We start from the raw sequence: 7,353 nt of genomic DNA, 5'->3' as shown, positions 1-7,353 counted from the left end.
TAAGCTATAAAGTAACCGGTATTTTATAAATTGTATTAAAGTTTTCTAGAATCAATTATTTATATAAATGTTTCAAGTTTTTTAACTGGGTATACGTACCATCAGGTAAATGGGTACACTTTATCGGGTAATTGGGTTCGGTAAATGGGTTGGATCATCAAATCTCAAATTCGTCCCAAACCCACAGAAAAAATAAAAACTAAGCCTAAACTCGGTCCGATACCCAATTACCCGAATCCAAACCCGTCCCAAATGTGTCGGGTTCCGGATATACACATCGAGTTCGATTGCCATACCTAGGTTTATTGAGCTATGGAGAATGTTATATACATTTTTTGTTGATACACTTTGTGTGGACGAGACTCGGCTCGGTTCGACTCGGCTCGGTTCGACTTGGTTTCGACACGGTTAGGTCCGGCTCAAGCCCGACATCACGACATTCCTCCGTCGTGCGCTCCAGAGTTCGACACGCGAAGCACGGAGAGCCGCGGACCAAATCCCGGTGACACATCACAATGACATCATCATTGTGATGTCATGATGATGTCATGGTTGACTAATCTTTACAAAATTTGCATTTCAAGGATTGATGTACGTAAAGAATGCATGGACTTTTGCTTTGGGCCAATCACATACATCTGGGCCGAAGACTTGCAAGCTGGGCTTTGACTTTGTTTTGGGCTAAATCAGTATCGACGAAACAAAAGTTGGATATGAAATGGTTGTCGACGAAACACTTCTGTTTCGTCGACTTTATGTGTTTCGCCGAGAGTTATTTGTGTTTCGTCATATCTGTGTCTGTCTCTAGTATAAATACTCCTCACTGTTTCTGTGTGAAGTATGAGAGACCTGTGAGACTTAGTGAAACTCTGTAAACATTGTTTGTATACGTTTCGGGTTGTACTCATCACTGATCAATAGATATTGAATCTTTTGGTTACGTGTTCTTATTTTACACTTTGTTTGGTTTGCACCGTCATGGGGATTCCGCACCCGTTACCGTGTTTGTGATAAACAAGGATAGGTTTACGTTATCGATCCACCGGAAAAACGGGACCTACAATTGGTATCAGAGCCTTGGCCTAATCCTTGTTTAAAACCAAACATATTTGGGTTTTTATCAAGTTTGAAACTGTTTTTTTATGATTTTCTGAAAAAGTGTTCTTGAAAGTTTATATTTTTTTTTCTCTGAAAAAGTCACTAAAATCAGTGCTTAAATCATTGTTTTTGCTAAAAGTTTGTTCAAAAACCTTGTTTGTTTGACTGTTTACAAATTAGGATTTGGTTTTTGTTGAAAGTTTTAAGCAAAATCGTGTTTTGGAAATTTTTTAGGTGACTGGAGTCTTCAAATATTCATCGTGTTCTTCAGTAAACTTCAAAGTGTTCTTCATAATATATGAGTGTTTGATCCGTTTCTTATTTGAATTAAAGTGTTTGTGGTTAAAATATAATTGTTTGACATTTGTGACATAGAAATGATGGTTGTTACTTGAAAATTGTGATCAACAGTTGTGTGAAGTTTGAAAATTGTGGTCTTGTGTCAGTAGAAAGATAAGGCCTCAAAAATATCTCACCTACTACCAACTCCAGACCTTATCCACTCAAATCAGTTTCGTCACTCAGAACATCAGTTTCGTCGGACCAGATCTTCAATTCTGTTTCATCGCCAACCTCACACCTGTTTCGTCATCCAAAACATAACAAACAGTTTCGTTGATCAGAATCCGGTTTCGTCGTTCACTTATTCAATTCAGTTTCGTCGCCATTATTTAAATCATAGTCACTTTCGTCGATCAATTTCATATCATTCAGTTTTCGTCGAGTCACTAAACACCAAATTTCGTCAAACCAATCATTCATTTGGATTTCGTCAAACACCAAATTTCGCCAAATACACACTTCAAATACCAGATTTCGTCACCTCCATCTTTGTCAAACAACATAACACCTACATCTTCACCCACTGTCTTTCACCATCACCTTCCACCACCAGACCTTTGTTGTTTTGTTTGTCTTAAATCTGAAGTAAAAGGGGGTATTTGACGAACAAGAATGAGATTAGATTATACAGGAGATTGTTAGAACTTGAATCGGTAGATGATGAATTAGCGGTTGTATGCTACGATTTTCTATTTGGGGTTTTGAGTTAGGGTATCGCAGAGAAGAGGAAGTGTTTTGGGGTTTTAATTCTTTTTGGTTGGTGGTGGGTATAGAAGAAAGAAAAGAAGACAATCGATAATGGGATGTTTTTTGTTGACTTATTAATTATTGTTATAAATTATTGGGCCTTTTTATTAGTCGCACAAGATTTGTATCGGTCGCACAAGACTTGTCTACTCGCACAAGATTTGGGCTTCATATAGAAGTTGGGCTTGCACAAGGCTGTTTTGTCATTAAAGAAGTGGGGTCAACATTTAACCCATTGGGCTTCACCACCTTTGGGCATCTGATTCAACGATCATCTTTGGATTTTGTTAAACATTGTCAATATTGTTAAAAATTTTACATAAGTGTTGTAACCGTCTGTTTCAAGTGTGTTGATTAGGTATTCATCATCAAGCAGTTAAAATGAATCCAAGTTGGTGGGGAACTCCGTCTCCAGATGAGGGAAAGTACAGGAATACTACTTCATCTCCCTCGTGGGCCGAATCTCCCGTATCTACTTCTTCGCAAGCAAATGCTATAACTACCGGTCAATGGGCTTTTGTATCAAATCAGACGCCCAGTATTCAAAGCATTTTATTAAGCGAGAGCGAAACCGGAAGCTTGAATCGACCTCCAAAGTTGATGCACCTAAACGAATATCCGGGATGGGTTGATAGGTTCTACACTTACGTGCTAGGGCAAAATACAGAATTATGGCTACGTTTCAACACAGATTTTGATCAAACGATAGAGGTTGCCGCTTCATCTGCTGCTACGTTTGCCGATCTTCCTGAAGATCAAAAGAAGACGTATGATCTGGAAAAGAAAGCATACGCCATTCTTACTCAGGCGTTAAGCAAAGATATCTACCATCAGTTTGTTAGTTTCAAAACAACGAAGAAGTTGTGGGATGCGTTGAAGACCAGAGGGGTAGGTAATGAAGCAACACGTCAACTGCGACACGACCTACTCAAGAAAGAATTCGATGGCTTCACGTGTATGGATAAGGAATCGTTGGGAGACATGACAAGTCGGTTCTATCATTTGCTTACAGAGTTGGGTAATTTTGGGGTTGTGACGACTCCAGTGGAGGTAGTAAAGAAGTTTGCTGATGCATTGCCACCCCAATGGAATAGTTTCTTGGAAATTCTGAAATACAACGGGGTTTTGGCTACAACAAACATCAACGACTTCGTGCAGCTTTTGGAGAACAAAGATCAGGAAGAAACTCTGAAGGCAAAGAAGGTTCCAGTTCCAGAGAATCCAGAGACGTATTATGGAACCTCCAGTACCTCTTCTGCAAGACCAGTCTCTCATGCTCCTCTTCAGACGGCTTTTGTCACGAGCACAGACTTATATGGCAATCCGATACAGGTTCCTGTTAAGCCAGCTCCAACAACAGATCTGTATGGGAATCCTTTACAGCCAGTTACTCAACAGCAAGCCTATCGACCATCTACTGTAGCAACTGATCTCTATGGGAATCCAAACCCTGCTCAACAACAAGCGTGTTATGGAAACACTTCATCTGCTGGTCAGCAATCAAAGCCAAATACAGTACGGCTCGACACTTCAAGCTTTTCAAAGGTCAGTGTGGAAGTAGCAAAGGAACACATGGAGCTGCTTAACACTCTAGTGAGTGCGTACTGTGGGTTAGTGGAAGGTCAGATTGGGAATATTAATCTGACACAAGAAGACTATCAGCAGATTGACAAGGAAGAGATGGATTTGATGGATATCAAATGGGCTTTTGCTAGTGCTGTGAGGAGGGCAAAGGATTTCATGGAGAGAACAGGCAGAACCAGCTTGGAGAGCAAGAAAGACACCAAGTATGGGTTCGATAAACAGGCAGTGAAGTGCTTCAACTGTGGTGAACGGGGTCACTTTAAAAGGGAATGCACAAAGCTGGCACATCATGGGAACCAGAATCCTTTCAGGAACCAAGGCAACCAGCAGAACTAGAACAGGAACAATGAGCGTACGTTGATACCTGTCAACAACCAAAGCCAAGCTGGACAATCAAATGCCAACCAGGCACTTGTGGTTCAAGTAGATGAGGGTTGTGATTGGTCAATCCAGTTGAGTAGTGATGCTCTGGATGGAACAGCCTGTTTTGCTGAGGTTGTCAAGGCTTTAAATCACGCCAGTGGTGGAGAATCTTCCGCCAATGGTGGTGAATCTTCTGAAGATGAAGACTCTTCTGGTTACAGTAGAAGTTCAGATGAAGAATCCTCGAGTTAAGGCGATGATCAGGTGTATGAAACATCAAGTGCGTCAGTTGATGCAGATATTGATGAGCTTTTGGAAGAAGCTGCAGCAGGAACTCAAAGAAGATCTATTTTGGTGGATCAAGCTGCTTATTCTTCGTCTTCTCTCCATTCAGCCTTTATGGCTAATGTCGACAGTTCATCAAGTCAGGTATGTGTCGATGAACCCACTGCTGTTATTTGTGATAATTGTGTTAGGATGATAATTGTGTTAGGATGAGTGTTAATTGTGCTGATTTAGAGGCAAACATGTCTGAGTTGCAAGGCAAACATGATGCTTTACAAGCTAGTTTGTTTGACTTGCAAGACAAACATGTTTTATTGAATGCAAAGTGGTGTGAATTGCAAAGCAAACACGAGGCTTTGCAAGAGAAATATGATGTGACGTTTATCCACAATCAGAAGTTAACCGTGGATCTTTCGAAGTGCACTGAAGCCAACATGTTTTATGAAAACCATGAAAAGGAGTTTAAGTCGGTAATTGAAAAATTAAAGAAAGATAAAACCGAGTTAACAAAAATGGTTTCCAGAAAACAAACTGACATTAATTTGTATATAACTCGCCTTGAGATTATGCAAAAAGAAATGGCTTGTGTGAAAACTGAAAGTGAGGCAATCCAACTTAAGCTAGACAGTTATTTGAGCTCTAGCTATGTGTTGGATCACATCATTGACGTTTAGAAAGAAAAACAGGATGTCACATGCATAGGTTCCAAGAAATGTCCACCACCTGTGAGACACAATTATGATGCAATGCCTGACGAGGAGGATAGAACTTTCTTTGAGCCATCTGTTCCTCTAGACGTTAAGGAATTTGCAACAGGACTTGGATACAAGAAAGAAGTATCATTAGATTCAGACGTGCCAGCAGATACATGTGTGTCTTCTGGTGAACTGAATCAAGATCCTCCAGTTATTATTGAGGATGCTGATTCTTCTGATGATGAATCCGATGATACTATACCAGCAAAGTCTGATGCGGAAATCAAAGAAGAGGACATACCTCTTGAGAATCATATTCTATGTGATCCTCCTGCAAAACCCGCTAAGACTGTTGCAATCAAGTCCTCATCTGCAGAAGGGTCGGAGAGTGTGAATTTGCTGTACACTCTTGTTGGTGATGATAAAATTTATTCAGACAAAGATTTTCCTATTAAGAATGTTAATCAATCCTTAATCAGTAAAGTCTTTGAAAATTCGACAAGTAAGTTTTTGGGAAAGACAGGACCGCGTGTTACAGTAACACAATGCCCTCCTATTCCAAAGGCCGAAGTTCGAAAACAATTTGGCAATAAGAAATTACCAACAATGCAAAAACAGCAAAGTCACACCAAGCCAAAAGAAAAATTACCGGCTCAAGGTCAAAAGAAGCCGAATCAAAAGAAGAACAAAAATGTGAACTTTGTGAAATCTAAGGGAACAGACAAAATCGAAACATTTGAAAACCAATCTAACTTAGATTTTGTTAAGAAAGCAACTGTTCAGAAAAGAAATGAACCAAGCAGTTCAAAACCTAGTACCTCGGGATCACAAAGTTCATCATCATCGGCAAGACGATCACATGATACTTCGGGGTTTGTTGAACGAAGATCATGTTTTGAATGCGATACAATTGGACACATAATTCGAAATTGTCCATATCTTCATAAGTTGAAAGCAAAGGTTGATGCTCCCCGTGACCAAACTGACCGTAAGCGATCTGTTTCTGTAAAACAAGATTCCCGCCTTGTAAAAGAAAGGGAAAAGAAACAGAAACGCCAACAGGTCAAGAAAATTGAAAAAACCATTAAAACCGATGTGGTTAACAAAACATCTGTTTCTGTAAAACCAGACAATTCAAAAACTTCAGACAACCATGAAGTTAAAATTTTAAAGAATAACACTGGTAAAACAAAACAGACCTGGAAACCAAAAACGGTTACTGAATCAGGGGGACCAACACAATTTCCAAATCATCAAAAGGTGGAAGTTATCGTCGTAGATGAAAATGGAAGACCCAAGACCACAATGGCTTGGGTCCCCATCTCCAACTAATCAATTGAGTTCATGTGCAGGGTGTTCCAGGAGGAACTATCAGTAGTCATTGGATTGTTGATAGTGGAGCATCCAGGCACATGACAGGCAACATGAAGCTTCTCTACGACGTCAAATCTATTAGAGGAGGTTATGTTGCTTTTGCTGGAGATAAGGGCGGATATATTACGGGTGAAGGAATGATATCCAACGGGATTGTCAGCTTTGACAAGATCAACTTTGTGCAACAGCTTGATCACAATCTTCTTAGCGTTTCTCAAATATGTGACAAGCAGTTTTCAGTTCACTTTGATGCTAATGGATGTTATGTGCTGAAGCCCGGCTTCAAAATTCCAAAAGAATGGATTCTCTTGTCTGCTCCAAGGATAAATGATCTGTATGTCCTTGATATGAGCCAAGCTATTACTACGTCTGCTCAAGCAACTTGTTTCGTTTCTAAAGCCACAGAAAAAGACTCAATCTCTTGGCACAGACGAATGGGTCACATTCACTTACGCAAAATGAATCATTTGGTGTCAAATGAATTGGTGAATGGTGTTCCTCTTAAAAATCTCCATCTTCAAGACGTCTGTGTTTCGTGCCAGATAGGAAAACAAACGAAGAAGCGACATCCTACTAAGAAAATCAACACGGTGGCCGTTCCGTTAGAACGTTTGCACATGGATTTGTTCGGTCCTGTCAAGCACAAAAGCATTCGGAATGATCAATATTGCCTCGTGATAACTGATGATTATTCAAGATTTACTTGGGTGGCGTTCATGGCTCACAAGAGTGAAACCTTTGATATTATCAAAAACTTGATCATTCAGATTGAGAATTTGTATAAATTGAAGGTTAGGCGGATACGTAGCGACAATGGTACTGAATTCAAAAATCATGCCATGGCGGAGTTTTGCACTTCAAAAGG

Source organism: Helianthus annuus, chromosome 5 (assembly GCF_002127325.2).
Source record: "Helianthus annuus cultivar XRQ/B chromosome 5, HanXRQr2.0-SUNRISE, whole genome shotgun sequence".
NCBI lineage: Eukaryota > Viridiplantae > Streptophyta > Magnoliopsida > Asterales > Asteraceae > Helianthus > Helianthus annuus.
This window is presented reverse-complemented; position numbering follows the sequence as displayed.